This window comes from Musa acuminata, chromosome BXJ3-2, assembly GCF_036884655.1.
Source record: "Musa acuminata AAA Group cultivar baxijiao chromosome BXJ3-2, Cavendish_Baxijiao_AAA, whole genome shotgun sequence".
In the NCBI taxonomy this organism is placed as follows: domain Eukaryota; kingdom Viridiplantae; phylum Streptophyta; class Magnoliopsida; order Zingiberales; family Musaceae; genus Musa; species Musa acuminata.
The window spans coordinates 8594159-8617515 of record NC_088350.1 but is presented as its reverse complement, the minus strand read 5'-3'; positions in this window follow the sequence as shown (position 1 = coordinate 8617515).

Sequence of the window (23357 nt, the reverse complement as noted above, 5' to 3'; positions counted from 1 at the left end):
TTGAAAGAGGGTGAGGCATAGTTTGCCACCTCGCCTTTCTTGATTTTCTCCTCGTCTTCGGAAGAGCTCAATTCATCCCAACTTTTGTTCTTCTTGCGTTCAAAGCAAGTAGTTCCATTCTTTTTGCTTTTTAATTTTTGTTTCATTAGTAGTTTAAGTTCACCATCACTTGAGCTTATGCTCGAGTGGTCTTCATGTGTTCTATGTCCCAAATCCTTCCTATCATTTGGAAGGTTGTTCTCGAGTTTCTTTTTTGTCACATTGTTCATTTCGTAGGTCATTAGAGACCCAATAAGTTCTTCGAGAGGGAATGTTTTAAGGTCCTTGGCCTCTTGAATGGCCGTAACTTTTGGATCCCAACTTTTTGGAAGGGATCTTAAGATTTTAGTGACTAGTTCAAAATTAGAAAAACTTTTACCAAGAGCTTTGAGTCCATTGATGACATCCGTGAACCGGGTGTACATGTCTCCGATGGACTCACTTGGTTTCATCCGAAAAAGTTCGTAAGAATGCACAAGAATATTGATTTTGGACTCTTTCACTCGGCTAGTGCCTTCATGAGTGACCTCTAGAGTTCTCCAAATATCAAAAGCCGAGTCACACATCGAAACGCGATTAAATTCACTTTTGTCAAGTGCACAATATAAGGCATTCATAGCCTTTGCATTTAAAGAAAACATCTTCTTCTCCAAATTATTCCAATGGTTCATTGGGAGAGAAGACATTTCAAATCCATTTTCGACTATGTCCCATAAATTCAAATCCAAAGAAAGTAAGAAAACTCTCATTCGAGTTTTCCAACAAGTGTAGTCCGTCCCATTGAAAAAGGGAGGACGAATGAGAGAGTGACCCTCTTGAAAGCCATAAGGAGTCATTTCTATTTGGGTGTTAAACCAAAGTAGAAAACCATGGCTCTGATACCAATTGTTAGGATCGGAGTGGCACTAAGAGGGGGGGGAGAATTAGTGCAGCGGATTAAAACGTTGATTTCGACAAATTTTTCGTACGATAAGAATGGAACTTGAAAAGCTTAACTTGAAAGCGTATTCTTAAAGTTGCGCAGCAAAGGTAATGATGAAACAAAGCAAGTAAGAAGATTTGCAGTAATGTAAATGACAATAAGAAATGCAAACCAGAGATTACGCCGTTTTTAAAGTGGTTCGGTCAAGTGACCTACATCCACTTGCGAGGCCCCTCTTCGATGAGGCTTCCACCTTCCACTAGCAAATCTCTTGAAAGTGAAGGGTGAATACCCCTCTTACAACTTTTACAAGCGGTTCACTCTCTTACAGATTTTCAACAAGAAAGAAGGAGGTGAACACTAGCAAATTGAAAACAAGACAAGCTAACACTTTTCTAAGGCTTTTCTCTCAAACACTTGCTGCTCAAAAAGTTGTTCTCTCAGTTGAGATTTGAGGGGTATTTATAGGCCTCAAAAGGATTCAAATTTGGGTTTCAAAATTTGAATTCTCTTTGGGTTCCCGCTGTTGGAGGTGCCACCGCCCAGCCAAGCGGTGCCACCGCCCAGCGCTCGGGTGTTGGGCGGTGCCATCGCCCAGCCAGGAGGTGTCACCGCCCAGCTCTCGGGTGTTGGGCGGTGCCACCGCCCAGCTAGGCGGTGCCACCGCCTATAGTGTTTTCAGCCCGACTACAGTGTTTTCAGCCACTAGTTGGGCTTCAATCTTGGCTCTCTAGTTCGCTGGTTTAGCTTAATTTTTAGCCTAAACCAACTCTGACTTTGGGCCCAATTGGCCCCTAACCAGGATATAGGATTATCTCTTAATCCTAATCCTAATTACAAGTGGACTATATAACCAAAACACATCCTAAGCAAATTTTCAACCGCGAACGTCGAGTCTTGTTCTGGCGAGCTTTCCGACGAACTTTCTGCAGACGGGCTTCTAGCAAGCTCCCGAACTTGTGATGACTTTAATGAGTAGCCGAGCCTTCTCGGTGATCTCCATGATCCTCCGACGATCTCTTCGGCGAACTTCCGAAAATTCCGACAGGTTCCCGATTTCTTCTCGATTGGTTCTGGCAGCATCTCCGACGATTCTTCGGACTCTTAAACATCCATCGAACTTGACTCCGGTATTCTCGCTTTGTGTTTTCTGGTTATCGTAGTTAATCCTGCACACACAAGCAAACACTCTACTCTGATCTAGACAATTATTATAACGCAAATTGACATTCTGTTGCCCGGCACGTCATTGGTTGGCGCTTTATCTGATTCTTCGGTGCATCGTCCTCTCTTGCGGCTTGTTGCCCAATCGGCGGTTGACCTTCGCAACCCCGATATCCTTGGCGCAATTTCGCTCTCCTTGGCCCGATGCCCGACGCCCGAAGCCTTCTGCCATCCAATATCCTGACGTGATCTCCTCCGACGCAACGTCAATTCCTCCTGCGTTAATTGTCTAATCCTGATCGAGTAGACCTGTATCACTCAAAATGTAGTCAAACATTTAAACACAATCAATTAGTTTCATCATCAAAATCCGAGATTCAACAAACTCAATTAGGGGCCAATTGGGCTATAATTAGAACTGATTTGGGCTCATTGGGAGACTCATTCAGTGACCCAAAAGTTGAGTCAAGTGGTGGCACCGCCAGAATAGGCGGTAAAATCGCTTGTGAGTTGGAAAACTCAAAAAACCCAATCTCCAAGGCCGTCAGGCGGTGGTACTACCTAGTGATAGTATGTCAGACGGTGGTACCACCAGGCTGGGTGGTGGTACCGCCCAGTATCAAGCTGCAAGTGATGGTACCACCTAGTGCAAGCGGTGGTATCGCCCGTACTCGGAAGACCCAAAAGTTTGAATTTTTGGTTCCATTTTTGAAACCATTTGGGCCTATAAATACCCCACTTGGGCAGCAAGAAAGGAGTAAGAATTCTTAAGGAAAAAACTATGTAAACTTTGCCAAAACTTTGAGTTCCCTCCTCCTAGTGCTTAGAGTTAGTCCTAAGGGAGGTATGTGAGGGAATACTTATAAAAGAGTAACTTGTAAGGGTTATCTCCTAAACCTATGAAAAGGAGAAAGTACTGTAAAGAGGTGGTTGGTCTTCGCCTATTGAAGGAAGACATTTAGTGGACACCGGTGACCTCAACGGAGGAGGAATTAGAAGTGGGTGTAGGTCACTACGATCAAACCACTATAAATTCCGGTATGTTCTTTTCTTACTGCTTATTCTCTTTACTTTACTTTATTACAAACTATCCAATCCACTCTTCTCTATTCACTTGCAAACTTATATTAGTCAAACAAACGGTTTTCATCAAAATTGATTTTTATCGTACGAAGATTTTTAAACCGACGTAATTTTTTCGCTACACTAATTCACCCACCCTTTTAGTACCGACTCAAATATAACAGTTAGTATCAAAGCCATGCCTTTCTCATTTGTTTTAACACCTAAGAGAAATAACTTTTTTTGGGCTTTCAAGAGGGCTTTTCTATCATTCGTCCTCCCATATTCAATGGGACGGACTACACTTATTGGAAAACTCGGATGAGAGTTTACTTACATTCCTAGAACCTTGATTTATGGAATATTATTGAAAATGTTAGGATTAAGAGCAGCACTAAGAGAGAGGGGGGGGGGGGGGGGGGGTGAATTAGTGTAGCAGAAAACTTTTCTAATTTTAAAAGTTTTTGTTTCGATTAAAACCGATTCCGACGAAAATGGTTTTGATTTAATCCGTTTCGAAGAGAATTTGAACTTGAAAACTTTTGTAAAAGTGCAAGAGAAGATTAAGGAGATTTGCAGTATTGTAAATTATACAAATAAAAAGCAAACCAGAATTTAGAATGGTTCAGTCAATATGACCTACAACCACTTTCAGATTCCTCCTCTGATGAGGTCACCGGTATCCACTAAAGGCCTTCTTTCAATAAGCGAAGGCCAACCACCTTTTATAGTTTTTCTCCTTTTATCGGGTTTAGGAGACAACTCTTACAAGTCTTACTCCTCTTTCTTAGATGGTTACGAGGCTAAGAGATAGAGGAGAACTCTTCTCACTTTTACAACACTTTAAGACTTAAGAACTCAAGATTATACCAATGCTTTCATGCCCTTTTATGCAGAAAAGGGTGAGATTTTTATAAGCCCCAATGGCTTCAAAATTAGAGCTAAAAAGTATCTCATCCTAGATTTTCATGGTACTAGCGGTATCACTACCATTACTGGGTGGTACCACCACCTGACACCTGACACTGGGTGTTACCACCGCTTGACAGAACTCAAAGATCGAGCTCTGGCAATACCACCGCCTGACAGGGGTGATACCACCGCTGGTAGCATTAATTGCCAATGGTACCACTGACTAGTCTGGATGGTACCATAGCCCAGATAACCTGGGGCATTGCTTTCCAAGCGGTGCCACCATCGACCAAGAATTCAAGGGCTGAATGGGCTCCTCAAATCGTTATAATTCAGCCCTATTAAGGGTCTAGTTGACCCCTAATTAAGTTAGTGGGATTACCTCCCAATCCTAACTTAATTTATGATCTAACTATGATAATTAAGATATAATCATAGCACTTCTTGTTCCGGTGCATCAATGGCTCTTCCGGTGAGCTTCCGGCAAACATCTGACGAACTCTCGGCAATGCTCCGACGGACTCCCGGCATGCTCCTAGACTTTACAATGATCTTTTTGGCAAGTTTCGACGAGCTTCTTTGGCAAGCTCCTAGACATTTTGGTTGGTTCCGGCAGAACTTCCGACGAACGTCCAAACTTCTGACGAACTCTTGAACTCCCAACGAGTTCTCGATCTTAACTCTGGCACAACCCCTGCTTTATGTCTTGCTACTATCTTAGTTAATCTTGCACACTTTTTTCAACATATAGATTAGATCAAACAATTTACAGTTGACTTCATCATCAAAATCCGAGATTCAATAATCTCCCAATTTTGATGATGACAATCAATTGATGATGGAGTTATCTTTAACTCCCCTTATCTATATGTCTTACTTGAGAAAAGACATCCTTGAATTTAAGGCCTTTGAATTCAAGAATCAAATTGATAAGTTAAGTTCATTAAGCTTATCAATATGCACATCATGATTCCTATCATGATCTAACATTCTCAAAATACAATGCTAAGTATTTATAAAATGATGTCAAGGCGTGGCATCCATTTTCAAGTATGATATTTCAAATATGAAAGATGACAAAGATAATAATTCATCATTCTATGGCAAGATATTAATTGTAAAATAGCAAGTTAAGCTCTAGATATCTTATCATAATGAGAAAAATTTATCAAGCATGTTGAATCTCGGATTTTGATGATATAATCAATTGGTGGGTTAATTGATCTAATCCATATTATTGAGTTAAGTGTGCAGGATTAACTACGATAACCAGAAAACATAAAGCAAGGATACCGGAGTCGAGCTCGATGGACGTTTAAGAGACCAAAGAATCATCGGAGATGCTGCCGGAACCAATCGAGAAGAAATCGGGAATGCGTCGGAAGTTCGCCGAAGAAATTGTCGGAGGCTCGCGGAGATCACCGAGAAGGCTCGGCTACTCGTTAAAGTCATCACAAAGATTGGGAGCTTGCAGGGAGTCTGTCGGAAGGAATGCGTCGGAAAGCTCGCCGGAACAAGACTCGACGTTCGCGGTTGAAAACTTGCTTAGGATGTTTTTGTGTTATGTAGTTCACTTGTAATTAGGATTAGGATTAAGAGATAATCCTATATCCTGGTTAGGGGCCAACTGGGCCCAAAGTCAGATTTGGTTTGGGCTAAAATTAAGCCAAACCAATGAATCGGAGAGCCAGGCGGTGGCACCGCCCAGCACCCGAGAGCTGGGCGGTGACACTTCCTTGGTTGGGCGGTTGCACCGTCCAGCACCCGAGCGCTGGGCGGTGGCACCGCTTGGCTGGGCGGTGGCACCTCCAGCATCGGAAACCCTAAGAGAATTTAAATTTTGGAGCCCAAATTTGAATCCTCTTGAGGCCTATAAATACCCCTCAAATCTCAGCTGAGATTACAACTTTTGAGAAGCATTTTGATTGAGAGAAAAGTCTTAGAAAGTCTTAGCAAGTCTTGTTTTCAATTTACTAGAGAGTTCTCCTCCTTCTTTCTTATTGAAAATTTGTAAGAGGTTGAGCTGTTTGTAAAAGGTTGTAAGAGAGGTATTGACCCTTCCATTTCAAGAGATTTGCTAGTGGAAGGTGGGAGCCTCATCGAAGAGGGGCCTCGCAAGTGGATGTAGGTCATTTGACCAAACCACTCTAAAATCGGTATAATCTCTGGTTTGCATTTCAATATTGCCATTTACATTACTGCAAATCTTCTTACTGCTTTAGTTCCTTATTACCCTTGCTGCGCAACTTCAAGAATACGCCTTCAAGTTAAGCTTTTCAAGTTCCGTTCTTATCGTACGAAAGATTTTTCTAAAACCGAAGTTTTAATCCGCTGCACTAATTCACCCCCCCCCTCTTAGTGTCGCTCCGATCCTAACAAGTGGTATCAGAGCGAGGTTATCTCTCATATTTGGTTTAATACCCAAGAGAGATGGCTTACTCCGGCATGCAAGAGGGCCACTCTATTGCACGACCACCTTTGTTTAATGGGTCAGATTACACATATTGGAAGACTCGCATGAGAATCTTCCTCATTTCTATGGACTTTGAGCTTTGGTCTATTGTTGAAAACGGATTTCAAAAATCTTCTCTTCCGATGAGTGAATGGAATGAATCGGAGAAGAAGGTTTTTGCTTTAAATGCAAAGGCTATGAATGCCTTGTTTTGTGCACTAGACAAAAATGAATTTAATCATGTTTCAATTTGTGATTCGGCCTTTGATATTTGGAGAACTCTTGAGGTCACTCATGAAGGCACTAGCCGAGTGAAAGAGTCCAAAATCAACATCCTTGTCCACTCTTACGAACTTTTCCGAATGAAACCAAGTGAGTCCATCGGAGACATGTACACCCGGTTTACGGATGTCATCAATGGACTCAAAGCTCTTGGTAAAGATTTTACTAACTTTGAACTAGTAACTAAAATCTTAAGATCTCTCCCTAAAAGTTGGGATCCAAAAGTTACGGCCATTCAAGAGGCCAAAGACCTTAAAGTATTCCCTCTTGAAGAACTCATTGGGTCTCTAATGACCTACGAAATGACATGTCAAGCTCATGACGAGCTCGAGAACCCCCTTCCAAAGAACAGGAAGGATATGGCACTCAAATCACAAGAAGACCACTTGAAAGGAACATCAAGTGATGAGGACAGTGACAATGACATTGCACTTTTGACTCAAAAATTTAAGAAATACTTAAGAAAGAACAAATTTAAAACCAAATTTGAACAAAAGAAAGACCAAGTGATTTGCTATGAATGCAAAAAACCGGGACACTACAAGAACGATTGTCCTCAAGCCAAAAAGAGAACATCAAAGAAGAAGGCGCTCAAGGCAACGTGGGATGATTCAAGCGCGTCCGAAGAAGAGGAGTCCAACACCGAGCAAGTTGCTCATTACGCGCTAATGGCTTTAGGAGAAGAGGTATGTGATTTATTTAATGAAGATTTATCTTTTGAAGAACTCTCTATCGCTTTTCATGAATTATTTGATGAATGTAGAATTGTTAGCAAGAAGTTAAGTATCTTAAAGAAAGAGCATGCTTTGCTACAAGATAAGTTTGAGAATCTTCAAATTCCTCCATGCTCTAAGTGTGAGCATTTAGAAGCAATAAAAAATGAAAATTTACTTCTTAAAGAAACCTTAAACAAGTTTAAGGTTGGTAGCAAAGGATTAGATATGATCCTTGCACACAAGGGTCACATCGCAAATAGAAATGGAATTGGATTTGTAAAAGGATTACATCAAAATCCTACCACTTTTATAAAAAGACCTACATTACATGTTTCCTCTTATATGAAATGCAACTTCTGTTGCAAATCCGGACATATTGCCTACAAATGTCCATTTAGGAAAATTAGTTCACAAAAATTAATATGGGTTCCTAAAGGAACTATAAAGGATTCAATAATAAATAACAAGGTTAGTGGGTCAATTTTTTAGGCACCCAAAATCAAATGGGTACCTAAAAATCATCCTCTTTTGTAGACAAACCCACAAGCTAGGAGCAAGAGATGGTATCTCGATAGTGGATGCTCAAGACATATGACTGGAGATCCATCTCATTTCTTTATGCTCACTAGCAAAGAAGAAGGGTACGTCACCTTCGGAGACAACAACAAAGGCAAAATCATTGGCAAGGGAACTATTGGTAACAAATTTAGTTTTTCCATTGATGATGTTTTACTAGTTGATGGATTGAAACATAATCTCTTGAGTATTAGTCAACTATGCGATAAAGGTTATATCGTTAGATTTGAATCAAATATGTGCATTATTGAAAAATCAAATCATAACATGACTATGATTGCTTTAAAGAAAAATAATGTCTATACCATCAATCTTGATGAACTAAGTAATGAAATGTGTTTCTCCGCCGTAAATGATGATGCTTGGCTTTGGCATAGGAGATTAGGCCATGCAAGCATGAAAACAATATCTAAAATCTCATCTCAAGAATTAGTATGAGGGATTCCGAATATAAAGTTTATTAAGGATAAGGTATGTGATGCATGTCAACTAGGCAAACAAATAAAAACAAGCTTCAAACCAAAAAATCAAATTAGCACCACTAGACCGTTACAATTAATCCATTTGGACTTATTTGGACCAATTGATACAACAAGTCTAGGTGGAAGCAAATATGCTTTTGTGATTGTGGATGACTACTCTAGATACACTTGGACCTATTTCTTAGCTCACAAAAGTGATTGCTTCAAGTGCTTCTCTAAATTTTGTAAACTCACTCAAAACGAAAAAGGTTTCATGATTTCATCAATTCGGAGTGATCACGGTGGCGAATTTCAAAATCGTGACTTTCAAAATTTTTGTGAAGTTAATGGATACAATCACAACTTCTCCACTCCGAGGAATCCCCAACAAAATGGAGTAGTTGAAAGAAAAAATAGAAACCTACAAGAAATGGCAAGAACTATGTTAAATGAACATAGTTTACCTAAGTATTTTTGGGCCGAAGCTATAAATACGGCTTGCTACATCATGAATAGAGTCCTATTAAGACCATCCTTATCAAAAACTCCCTATGAATTGTGGAATAACAAAAAACCAAATATTTCCTATTTTAAAGTTTTTGGTTGTAAATGCTTTATTTTGAATGAAAGAGATGTCTTAGGAAAATTTGATGCTAAATCCGATGAAGGCATCTTTCTTGGTTACTCTTCCGTTTCTAAGGCTTTTCGGGTTTTTAACAAAAGAACGTTAGTAATAGAAGAGTCTATTCATGTAGTTTTTAATGAAATTTTTAATTTAAAGAAAAATGATTTTGATGATGATCTTGGTTTTGATAATTTGAATTTAAATGAACCTCCTCCTCAAAATAGCAACTTGGATGCAACTTCTTCCGAAATTTCCTTACCTAAGGAATGGAAGTATATAGATGCTCATCCGAAGGAGCTAATTATAGGAGATACATCAAAAGGGGTTCAAACTCGTTCCTCTTTCAAGAATTTTTGTGCTAATGCCGCCTTCCTTTCTCAAATTGAACCTAAATGCATTGACGAGGCCATAAAAGATGATTTTTGGGTTATTGCAATGCAAGAGGAATTGAATCAATTTGAGAGGAATAAGGTATGGAAGCTTGTTCCTAGACCAAGTGACCACTTAGTCATAGGTACTAAGTGGGTCTTTAGAAACAAGCAAGACGAAAATGGTATCGTGGTTAGAAACAAGGCTAGATTAGTGGCCAAAGGTTTCAACCAAGAAGAAGGTATCGATTACGAAGAAACCTTCGCTCCCGTGGCTCGATTAGAAGCCATAAGGATGCTCCTTGCCTATGCTAGTAGTAATAATTTTAAACTATTTCAAATGGATGTCAAAAGTGCTTTCTTGAATGGTTTTATTTTCGAAGAAGTATATGTCGAACAACCTCCCGGATTTGAAAATTCTCTTCTTCCTAATCATGTATTCAAATTGACTAAGGCCCTCTATGGCTTGAAACAAGCTCCTAGAGCTTGGTATGAAAGGCTTAGTTCCTTTCTTATTTTAAATAATTTTACTAAAGGCAAGGTTGATACTACATTATTTATTAAATATTTTGAAAATAATTTTCTTATTGTGCAAATTTATGTTGACGATATTATTTTTGGCTCTTCGGATGAATCACTATGTGAATCATTTGCCAAATGTATGAGTCTTGAATTTGAAATGAGTTTAATGGGTGAATTAACTTTCTTTTTAGGATTACAAATCAAACAACTTAGTGATGGTATATTTCTTAACCAATCCAAATATACATTAAAATTGTTAAAACGATTTAACATGGATAATTCAAAAGCAATAAACACCCCTATGAGTACTGCGACTAAGTTAGATATGGATGAAAATAGTGAAAATTTCGATCAAAAAACATATAGGGGAATGATAGGTAGTCTACTCTACCTCACCGCGACTAGACCAGATATTATGTTTAGTGTAGGACTTTGCACTAGGTTTCAATCTAATCCTAAATTATCTCATCTAAAGAGTGTTAAAAGAATATTTAGGTATCTTAAAGGAACTCTAAATTTAGGATTGTGGTATCCAAAATCTGAAAAATTCGATCTAATAGCTTATGCATATGCCGATTTTGGCGGATGCAGGATAGATAGAAAAAGTACATCCGGAACATGCCAATTTTTAGGACATGCACTTGTTTCTTGGACTTCCAAGAAACAAAATTCAGTTGCACTATCTACGGCGGAAGCCGAATACATTGCTGCAAGTGCATGTTGTGCACAAGTCATTTAGATGAAAAATACATTAGAAGACTATAGAATTCACTTTAAAAACATTCCCATAAAATGTGATAATACTAGTACCATATGTCTTACTAAAAATCCAATTCAACACTCTAGAACTAAGCACATCGACGTTAGGCATCATTTCATACGCGATCATGTCCTTAACAATGATGTTGTTCTAGAATTCATTGACACAAAGCATCAATTAGCAGATATATTTATAAAAGCTTTGAATGAAGACCAATTTGAATTCATTAGAAGGGAATTAGGTATGTTAAATTGTCCCTAAGAATAAACTTGTTTGAATGGATTTTCCGTAAAGTTTTTCATTCTCTCTCCATTCCTCGGTGACTTGTTAAATTATCTTATCCTTGTTAGGATCGAGAGCACTAAGAGGGGGGGGTGAATTAGTGCAGCGGAAATCTTTCAGCGATTAAAACCGAAAGCTGCGTTCGTTCGATAAAAACTATTTTGATGTAAAAGCCAATTCTAAGATTACTTATGATTAAGTGCAGTTTATGTCTAAACACAGTTTGCGTCTAAGCGCAATTTACGTAGTTTGCAGTTTGCGTCTAAATGCAGATTGCGTCTACACGCAGTTTGCATCTAAGCGCAGTTTGCGTCTAAGCTCAGATTGCATTTAAGCGCAGTTTGCATCTAAGCGCAGTTTACGTCTAAACTCAGATTGCGCCTAAGCGCAGTTTGCGTCTAAGCGCAGTTTGCGTCTAAGCGCAGATTACGTTTAAGCACAGTTTACGTCTAAGCGCAGTTTACGTCTAAAATCAGATTGCGTCTAAGCGCAGTGCAGTTTGCATCTAAACGTAGTTTTACGTCTAAACACAGTTTTACGTCTAAACGTAGTTTTACGTCTAAACACAGTTTGCGTCTAAACGCAGTTTTACGTCTAAACGTAGTTTTACGTCTAAACGCAGTTTTAAAGGGATCTGAACTTAGAAACTTTGTTCGTAAAAGCGCAAAAGACAGTTTTGCAGAATCAAAATGTAAACGTAAACTGTAATGTATGAAAACACCGATTTACGTCTGAATGCAGATTCGGAAAGATCAGCACTTAGAAACTTGTTCGTAAAGGCGCAGAGAGCAGTAACTATGTAGGAGGTTTGCAGTAATGATAAAGTGCTCAAAATAAATGCAAACCAGAGATTTAGAGTGGTTCGGTCAGTCTTGACCTACTCCACTTTTGGCTTCCTCCACTGACGAGGTCACCGACGTCAACTAGAAGCCTTCCTTCAATAAGCGAAGGCCAACTACCCTCTTACAGATTCACTCCTTTTGACGGGCTTAGGAGACAACCCTTACAGAAGTTTTCTCTCCTCTCTTTACAACTCAAACTTGAAGAATAGAAAGAGGAGAACTAGCAGTTTTGAGCTCTAAGAAACACAGAAAGATAGCAAGATTTCGAGTGTGTGTTCTGTCCTTTCAGTGCTGAATGGGTGGGGTATTTATAGGCCCCAACCCAGTTCAAATTTGGAGCTCAAAACGATCAAATCCCGGAATTCCGGGATCAGGCAGTTGCACCTCCTGACTGGAGAGGTTGCACCGCCTGGTAGAGCTCGAAGACTGAGCCCAGGCGGTGCCACCTCTTGACTGAGGCGGTTGCACCTCTCTGCCAGAGCTCGAAGACCGAGCTCAGGCGGTGCCATCTCTCTCTCAGGGAGGTTGCACCGCCCAGTCTTGCTCGAAGACTGAGCTCAAGCGGTGCCACCTCCTGGCTGGGGAGGTTGCACCGCCCAGTCTCGCTGGGAGGCTTAGCCCAGGCGGTGCCACCTCCTGGCCTAGGCGGTTGCACCTCCTGGTGCAATCAGGGTCCGAATGGTTAGCTCCATTCGGCCCAATTTCAGTCTTTCAGGGGCCCAATTGCTCCAAGATTAAGCTAATGGGATCACCTCCCATTTTCCAACTTAATCAACGTGCTAACTATGATTAGATCTAAGACAATTTCTGCAGCTTTGCTTCGGTGCGTCAATCGCTTCTTCCGGCGAGTTTCCGGCGAACTTCCGTCGATCATCCGATGAACCCTCGGTGATGCTCCTGCGGACTTTCGGCAAACTCCTGGACTTTGCGATGATCCACTTGGCGAGTTCCGACGAGCTTCGCTTGGCAAGCTTCTGGACTTCTCGGATCTGTTCTCGCAGAACCTCCGACGACCGTCCGAACTTCCGTCGAACTCTCGAACTCCCAACGTGATCATGAACTTGACTCCGGCGCAACTCCTGCTGCTTGTCTAACTTTCATCGTAGTTAATCCTACACATGTAAACAAACTTCGATCGAGACAATTAATCCTAAGCAATTAACCAAGGTTTCCGGCATGTCATTGGTCCCTCGATGCTTCGTCCGATTCTTCGGCGCATCGTCCTTTCCTGCAGCCTATTGCCCAATCAGCCAGTTGACTCCGCAACTCCGATATCCTTGGCACAATACCCGCTCTTCTTGGCCCGATGCCCGAGTCCACGGCCCGAAGCCTTCTGTCGATACGTCGACCGATCCACCGGCCCGACGTCCAATCTTCTGACATGTTCCTCCGGCACAACATGATTTTCCTGCTCTAATTGTCTCATCCTGATCAAAGCATCCTGCGTCACTCAAAATGCAGATTAAATCATAAACATATATCAAGTAGTTTCATCATCAAAATATGAGATTCAACAATCCTATCTTGAGTCAAACACTGCTTCCATCTGATCAAGATTAATGATTTTATGATAATTTGAATCTCGAAATTGATTTTGATGGCTTGATTATGAGTTTCAAGTTGACGAATTGAAGTTGAATGGATTTGTATTCGAATTATGATCTTGACTTATTGGAGTTACTACTTAAAATTTTTTTTTATCCCAATCTCTTCTTTGTACATCTACAATTTTTGTTATTTATAAAAAGAAGAGATTTGATAATATGGATGAATGCTGAATTTTCCTTTAAGATGAACTCTGCGTAAATATTTTAGCATACTTAATTTTGAATGATAAAATCTTTGTATGATCAATGATAATATAGATGAGTGATGTATGATCAATGATAAAATCTTTGTATGATAAATTATGTGCTTCAAGTCTCATTCCCTTTTTGTTGATGACAAAGGGGGAGAAGTGATAACTAAGTGATGACTTACACCATAACGATAGCATGACTTATATGAATTACAAAAACTTGTGTGATATGAATGTCTTATATGCCTTGCATATGAATTACAAAAACTTGTGTGATATGAATGTCTTATATGCCTTGCAAATCCTTGAAAATATCACAAGATTGATATCATGAAATTTATATTGAAAATCTTTATCTTCTGTCGTAGCAAAATTCGTCCCTTATCATTTAACTTATGATTTTCATCGAAGTTTCGTACTTACTATTGTTTAATGAGGATAACGATAAGCTCTACGATTAGAACTTATCGGGTTATGCTTGAATCTAATGGGATGGAATTCAAGTGTTTTTTATCTTCTCATAATATGGCATATAGATAGGGGGAGTTATGTTTAACTCCGTCATCAATTGATTGTCATCATCAAAAAGGGGGAGATTGTTGAATCTCGGATTTTGATGATATAATCAATTGGTGGGTTAATTGATCTAATCCATATTATTGAGTTAAGTGTGCAGGATTAACTACGATAACCAGAAAACATAAAGCAAGGATACCGGAGTCGAGCTCGATGGACGTTTAAGAGATCGAAGAATCATCGGAGATGCTGCCGGAACCAACCGAGAAGAAATCGGGAACGCGTCGGAAGTTCGCCGAAGAAATTGTCGGAGGCTCGCGGAGATCACCGAGAAGGCTCGGCTACTCGTTAAAGTCATCACAAAGATTGGGAGCTTGCAGGGAGTCCGTCGGAAGGAATGCGTCGGAAAGCTCGCCGGAACAAGACTCGACGTTCACGGTTGAAAACTTGCTTAGGATGTTTTTGTGTTATGTAGTTCACTTGTAATTAGGATTAGGATTAAGGGATAATCCTATATCCTGGTTAAGGGCCAACTAGGCCCAAAGTCAGATTTGGTTTGGGCTAAAATTAAGCCAAACCAATGAATCGGAGAGCCAGGCGGTGGCACCTCCAGCATCGGAAACCCTAAGAGAATTCAAATTTTGGAGCCCAAATTTGAATCCTCTTGAGGCCTATAAATACCCCTCAAATCTCAGCTGAGATTACAACTTTTGAGAAGCATTTTGATTGAGAGAAAAGTATTAAAAAGTCTTAGCAAGTCTTGTTTTCAATTTACTAGAGAGTTCTCCTTCTTTCTTATTGAAAATTTGTAAGAGGTTGAGCTGTTTGTAAAAGGTTGTAAGAGGGGTATTGACCCTTCCATTTCAAGAGATTTGCTAGTGGAAGGTGGGAGCCTCATCGAAGAGGGGCCTTGCAAGTGGATGTAGGTCATTTGACCGAACCACTCTAAAATCGGCGTAATCTCTGGTTTGCATTTCAATATTGCCATTTATATTACTGCAAATCTTCTTACTACTTTAGTTCCTTATTACCCTTTATGTGCAACTTCAAGAATGTTGGGTCCAGCCCATATGTGGGTTTGGACAATTGGGTCTATTGAGCCCAAATCAGTAATTAAGAGAAAAAGGGCAAAATTGGGCAGCGTGCAGGGTGTGTGGGTGCGCACAGTCTGATTGCAGCGTGCGTGCGGCGGCGTGCTGAGAAAAAAGAGGAGAGAGAAATAGAGAGAGAAAGTAAGGTTTCTGAGTTTTTCTGCTTGACGATCGGTGGCCAAACGTTGTCAGTTTCGGCCCAAATTTTATGTGGAGAATCCTTGCAGCAAACTCTACAATCCTAACGGTGTTGATCTGCAGTTTACCCTCTCTAAGGTACTTTCCTACGATGTCCACTCCGTGAGACCTAGAATTCTCTTTTGAGGAGATCCATCCTATGGGATGAAGATATGCTATTCTTGAGCCAAGATCTATGATCTTGATGTTATTCTGATCCTCTAGTTATTCTAGAGAAGACCTACTGTAAACCTGTTATCATTATTATTGATAGTGGAAGTTTGAGGTGGACTGCGGTCCCGTGGTTTTTTCCACATTGGGTTTTTCACGTTAAAAAGATTTGGTCTCACTGTGTGATTGATTTATTGCTCTATTATTTATGCTGTGCTGATTGATATTAGTATTTTGATATCAAGTTGGTATTTTGATGAGGAACCTATTTTGATACACAAAGAGGGAAAAGAATTATTCCGCATTAACAGGTTTCTTCCCAACAAGTGGTATCAGAGCATCAGGTTGTTTGGTGCTAGTTTTCTTGTGTGATTGAAATGGAGTCAGATGGTATGATTAAATTGAACTCATCAAATTATTCCACTTGGAGGCGTCTGATGGAATATTTGCTTTATTGCAAAGATTTGTATAAGCCTATCAAGGTTAAAGATAAACCTTCTATTATGGACGATGAAGAATGGGAAGTTCAACATAGAAAAGCTATTGCCTATATTAGAAGATGGATGGATATAAACTTGCATGAGCATATTTCAGATGAAATCAGAGCTGATGTTGTTTGGCAAAGGTTAGAAAATCTCTTTGCGAAAAAGACAGTGGGAAATAGAATTTCTCTCCTCAGAAAGCTTGTAAATTTGAAGTATAAAGATGGTGGTAATATTGTTGAGCACATAAGCCTATTTCAGAGTCTTGTAAACAAGTTGGTTGCTATGAAAATGAATATAGATGATGAGATGCAGGGATTATTACTTCTCAGCTCTTTACCAGAAAGTTGGGAAACGTATGTGGTGACTATTTGTAACTCCACGCCAGAGGGGACTCTAACCATATATATGGTTAAAGACAGTTTGCTAAATGAAGATGCAAGAAGGAAAGAACGGGGTGAATCTTCTTCTGGTGCATTTGTTACTGAAAAACAAGAAAGACGTGGAAGAAGTCATAGTAGAAATCCATATGGTTATAGAGGAAGATCCAAGTCTAGAAGAGATATCAAATGTTTTCACTGTAATAGGCCAGGTCACATGAAGAAAGAGTATAGGTTTTGGAAGCGAGAACAGAATGAAATGAAGAAAAATGAAAAAGAGACCAATACAGTTGCTGCTGAAGGTAATATCACTATTGTTTGTGATGAAGGTTGTGTCAGTCTTGTAGCTCAGGACAGTAACTGGGTAATTGACTCTGGTGCTTCATTTCATGTTACTTCTCATGGTGATTTCTTTAGATCTTACAGTGCTGGTGATTTTGGTAATGTTAGAATGGGAAACAATGGTACATCTAAGATTGTGGGTATTGGAGATATTTGCTTGGAGACCAGTATTGGGAGCAAATTGATACTCAAAGATGTAAGGCATGTTCCAGATATTCGTCTTAACTTGATATCTACAGGTAGACTTGATGATGAGGGCTTTGCATATTTTTTGGTGAAAGTAAATGGAAACTCACTAAAGGTTCTCTAATTGTGGCAAAAGGAAAGAAGATTAACTCTTTTTATGTCATGGAAGCTAAGCTACACAAAGGAGAGATTAATGCAATTCGAAAAGGTGAAAGTATAGATCTTTGGCATAGGAGGCTTGGACATATCAACGAGAAGGGACTTCAAACTCTTGCTAGAAAGCAGTTCTTACCAGAGTTGCAAGGTACATCTCTTAAATCTTATGATCATTGCTTAGCTGGAAAAACACATAGAGTTGCATTTCAGACATATCCATCATCTAGAAGATCTGATGTTATTGATTTAGTTCATACTGATGTTTGTACTATGCAAACTAGAACTCTTGGAGGTGCTCGTTATTTTGTTACTTTTATTGATGACCATTCTAGAAAAGTGTGGGCTTTTGCTTTGAAATCTAAAGACCAGGTACTCGATGCTTTCAAGGAGTTTCATGTCAATGTTGAAAGAGAAACTGGCAGAAAGCTAAAGTGTGTTCGATCAGATAATGGTGGCGAGTACAGGGGTCCTTTTGAGAATTATTGCAGGTTCCATGGTATCAGGCTTGAGAAAACAGTTCCTAAAACTCCTCAGCAGAACGGTGTGGCAGAAAGGATGAACAGAACCATTGAAGAAAGGATTAGGTGTATGCTTTCCCACGCCAAGTTACCAAAGTCATTTTGGGGGGAGGCTATGAGAACTACATTTGACCTGATAAATCTTTCTCCATCAGTTCCTCTGCAAGGTGATGTTCCAGAGAGAGTATGGAGAGGAAAAGATATATCTTATAATCATTTGAGAGTCTTTGGGTGTAAAGCATTTGTGCATATTCCCAAAGATGAGAGGTCCAAGCTTGATAGTAAAGCAAAAGCATGTATCTTCTTGGGATATGGTCATGAAGAGTTTGGGTACAGATTATGGGATCCAGTGAACAAGAAGATTATTAGAAGCAGAGATGTTGTGTTTCTTGAAGATCAATTATTTGATGATGGTGATAATGTTGAGAAGCCAGAAACCTCTGTTTATATTCCTTGGAGTTTGGGTACAGTTCCTTCACCTGTAGTTCATGATGATCATGGGGGAGATGAATAAGAAGATTGTGGTGAGAATACTAGTGATGATACACCTATAGTTGATGATGCTGAACCAACTGAACAGGCACCTCCACCACCAGTTGAGATTCCATTGAGAAGATCCACTAGAGAGCGACAACCCTCTACCAGATATCCTCCACATTAGTATGTTATGCTTACTGACGGGGGAGAGCCAGAAACTTACCAAGAAGCTATTCTACATGAGAATAAGAGTGAGTGGGTTAAAGCCATGCAAGAAGAGATGAGATCCTTGCTTGAGAACCACACCTATGACTTGGTAAAGCTGCCGAAAGAGAAGAAAGCTCTCAAGAATAAGTGGGTTTATAAATTGAAGACTGAAAATAATAGCTCACAACAAAGATACAAGGCACGACTAGTTGTGAAAGGATTCAGTCAGAAGAAAGGTATTGACTTTGAAGAAATATTTTCTCCGGTTGTGAAAATGTCCTCTATCCGAGTTGTTCTTGGTTTGGCTGCCCGCTTGAATTTAGAAGTTGAGCAACTTGATGTAAAAACAGCATTTCTTCATGGTGACTTAGAAGAAGAAATTTACATGGAGCAACCAGAAGGTTTCAAAGTCAAGGGAAAAAAAAATCTGGTATGTAAGCTTAGGAAAAGCTTATATGGACTCAAACAGGCACCTAGACAGTGGTACAAGAAGTTTGATTCCTTTATGATGAGCCAAGGGTATGATAGAACCACATCTGATCATTGTGTGTTTATGAAAAAATTTTCAGATGATGATTTTATTATTTTACTGCTATATGTTGATGATATGTTGATTGTTGGTCATGATGTTGGAAAAATTGAAAAGCTTAAAAGAGAGCTAAGTAAGTCTTTTGCCATGAAAGACTTAGGATTGGTGAGACAAATACTTGGCATGAAAATTCTTCGTGATAGGAAGAAAAGGAAGATTTGGCTATCTCAGGAGACTTACATTGAAAAAGTTATTGAAAGATTCAACGTGAGTAAAGCCAAAGCAGTTTGTTCTCCACTTGCAGGTCATTTCAAGCTGAATTCAAAACAATGTCCTACAAGTGAGAAAGAAAAAGAAGAAATATCCAGAGTGCCTTACTCATCTGCAGTAGGCAGTTTGATGTATGCTATGGTTTATACTATGCCAGATATAGCTCATGTAGTTGGAGTTGTTAGCCGATTTCTCTCAAATCCTGGAAAGGAACATTGGGCAGCAGTGAAATGGATATTAAGATATCTAAGAGGTACTTCCAGGTTGTGTTTATGTTTTGGTGATGATGAACCTGTGTTAGAAGGGTACATAGATGCAGACATGGTAGGTTATACTGATTCCAGGAAGTCCACTTCGGGATTCTTGATGACATTTGCAGGAGGAGCAGTCTCTTGACAGTCTAAGTTACAGAAGTGTGTTGCTCTATCAACCACAGAAGCAGAATACATAGCAGTTACTGAAGCCTGCAAGGAAGCTTTATGGATGAAAAAGTTTCTACAGGAATTGGGCTTGAAACAGGAAGGATATACTGTTTACTGTGACAGTCAGAGCGCTATTCATCTCTCCAAGAATTCAACATACCATTCTAGATCCAAGCATATTGATGTGAGATATCACTGGATTCGTGATGTGCTTGAGATGAAAGAATTACAGTTGGAAAAGGTGCATACCAATGATAATGGTTCAGATATGTTGACAAAGTCTTTGCCTAAGGAGAAGCTTGAAGCATGTAGGCTAAGAGCGGGCTTGGTACAGCCCATCATATGAGCTGGAGGGGGAGAATTGTTGGGTCCAACCCATATGTGGGTTTGGACAATTGGGTCTATTGAGCCCAAATCAGTAATTAAGAGAGAAAGGGCAAAATTGGGCAGCGTGCAGGGTGTGTGGGTGCGCACAGTCTGATTGCAGCGTGCGTGCGGCAGCGTGCTGAGAAAAAAGAGGAGAGAGAAATAGAGAGAGAAAGTAAGGTTTCTGAGTTTTTCTACTTGACGATCGGTGACCAAACGTTGTCAGTTTCGGCTCAAATTTTATGTGGAGAATCCTTGCAGCAAACTCTACAATCCTAACGGTGTTGATCTGCAGTTTACCCTCTCTAAGGTACTTTCCTACGATGTCCACTTCGTGAGACCTAGAATTCTCTTTTGAGGAGATCCATCCTATGGGATGAAGATATGCTATTCTTGAGCCAAGATCTATGATCTTAATGTTATTCTGATCCTCTAGTTATTCTAGAGAAGACCTACTGTAAACCTGTTATCATTATTATTGATAGTGGAAGTTTGAGGTGGACTGCGGTCCCGTGGTTTTTCCCACATTGGGTTTTCCACGTTAAAAAGATTTGGTCTCATTGTGTGATTGATTTATTGCTCTATTGTTTATGCTATGCTTATTGATATTAGCATTTTGATATCAAGTTGGTATTTTGATGAGGAACCTATTTTGATACACAAAGAGGGAAAAGAATTATTCTGCATTAACAGGTTTCTTCCCAACAAAGAATACGCCTTCAAGTTAAGCTTTTCAAGTTCCGTTCTTATCGTACGAAAGATTTTTCTAAAACTGAAGTTTTAATCCGCTGCACTAATTCACCCCCCCCTCTTAGTGCCGCTCCGATCCTAACAAAGCAAACATTTCAAGTATATATGATAAAATACATTACATACATTTGTCATCAATTTACCATATTTTGGTATTATTTCTCCCCCTTTGTCATCAACAAAAAGGAGAACAATTCAATAATGCAAGTGTGGTAAAAGAAAATTCAAGCAAGTTTCACACTCAAAAGTTGTCATCATTAAATGTTATCAACATTAAAGTGATATATTCCATCAACTTCTCCCCCTTCGTCATCATAATTTTGCATAAAGAAGAGGAAAGAAGGTAAGGAGGGAATGCATTAAGAACTAAAATTTTGAAATGATTTGAATCAATTCAAAAATGATAAATAAGTTTTCGTTAAAACATTCTTTCATTTTGATAAAGATAAGGGATTCATGAAAAGGATCGAGATATCCATATGAAATCAAATCCCCAATCTTGCAAATAATTATCACATACAAAAATTCATCTTTCAAGGATTCAGATATCCATTGGAATTCCTTCATTTTTCATGGGATGAATAAGAAAGAATTCATGGGAAAGGAGTATCACATGAAGGAGAAATTCACAAATAAAACTTTAACGTGAGAGGAGCGTTATGTCAAATCCATTTCTCATTAAAAATTCATAAGAGTGAAATCTGTGAGAGATGCATTTGTCAAAGACTTCCATGTATCAAATGTCAAGATATTTAAATATACAATCACTTTATGCTTGATAAAATGTTTTGGCATAGCCTTTTATCACTCTTTGCATGAAATATCATTATTATTGCATTGTAGCATTCAAAAGTTCATAATATTAAGAATCCGATAATGCATCATTTGTGATAAAGAGATCACAACATCACAGAGTTTTGACATCAAGGTAAGAGGTATAACATCTAAGTAAGCATCTTACTTACATCATTATGTAAAATTCACATCATAAGAGAAGATTCGTACTCAAACATCATATAAAACTTATATAGGAAAATGCATATGACTCATTGCGCATACTATAAGATCATGATTTAAGTGAGTGATCCAAGGAATCAAGAAAGTCCGAAAATGAAATTTAGCAAATTCATGCATTCGGACAAATTAACATTCCTAATTCTCTTCTAATAAAATCAAATTGTTCTTCACTTAAAGGCTTTGTAAAAAAATTGACTAATTGATATTTTGTATCAATAAACTTTAAGATTATATCATGAGTATTAATATGATCTCGTATAAAGTGATGCCTAATATCAATAAGTTGAGTTCTAGAGTGCTGAATGAGATTTTTTGTTAAACATATTGCACTTGTGTTATCATATTTTATGGGAATGCTTTTAAGATTAATATTATAATCCTCTAAAGTTTTTTTCATCCACACAACTTGTGCACAACATACATTAGTTGCAATGTACTCAGCTTCGGTTGTAGATAGTGCAACCGAGTTTTGTTTCTTAAAAGACTAAGAAATAAGTACATGTCCTGAAAATTGACATGTTCCGAATGTGCTTTTTCTATCTAATCTACATTCAGCAAAATCCGCATTAGCATAAGCAATTAGTTCAAAGTTCTCAAATTTTGGATACCATAATCCTAGATTAGTGATACCTTTAAGATACCTAAGAATTCTCTTAATTGCTTTAAGATAAGATATCATAGGATTAGATTGAAATCTAGTATAAAGTCCTACACTAAACATGATATCCGGTCTAGTTGCGGTGAGGTATAGTAAGCTTTCTATCATACCCTTATAAGTTTTTTGATCAAAACTTTCTCTACTTTCGTCAATGTCTAACTTAGTAGAGGTACTCATAGGAGTATTGATAGCCTTTGAGCTATCCATATTAAACCTTTTTAGCAAATTTGAAGCATATTTTATTTGATTAAGAAAAATACCATTACTTAGTTGTTTGATTTGTAAGCCTAAAAAGAAGGTTAGTTCCCCCATTAGGCTCATTTTAAACTCTAGACTCATGCTTTTGGCAAATGATTCACATAAGAATTCATTTGTAGAGCCAAAAATAATGTCATCAACCTAAATTTGAACAATGAAAAAATTATTTTTAAAATTTTTGATAAATAATGTAGTATCAACCTTGCCTTTAGAGAAATTATTTAGAATAAGAAAAAATTATTTTTAAGCCCTTGGGGCTTGTTTTAAACAATAGAGAGATTTAGTCAATTTAAACACATGATTAGGGAGATTATCATTCTCAAATCCAGGAGATTGTTCAACATAAACTTCTTCGGATATAAAGTCATTAAGAAAAGCACTTTTAATTTTCATTTGAAACAACTTAAAATTATTACTACTAGCATAGGCAAGGAGCATCCTTCTGGCTTCTAATCATGCCATAGGAGCGAAGGTCTCTTCATAATCAATATCTTCTTCTTAGTTGAAACCTTTGGCTGCTAATTTAGCCTTATTTCTAACCATGATACCAAGTTCATTTTGGTTGTTTCTAAAGACCCATTTAATACTAATAACTAAATAA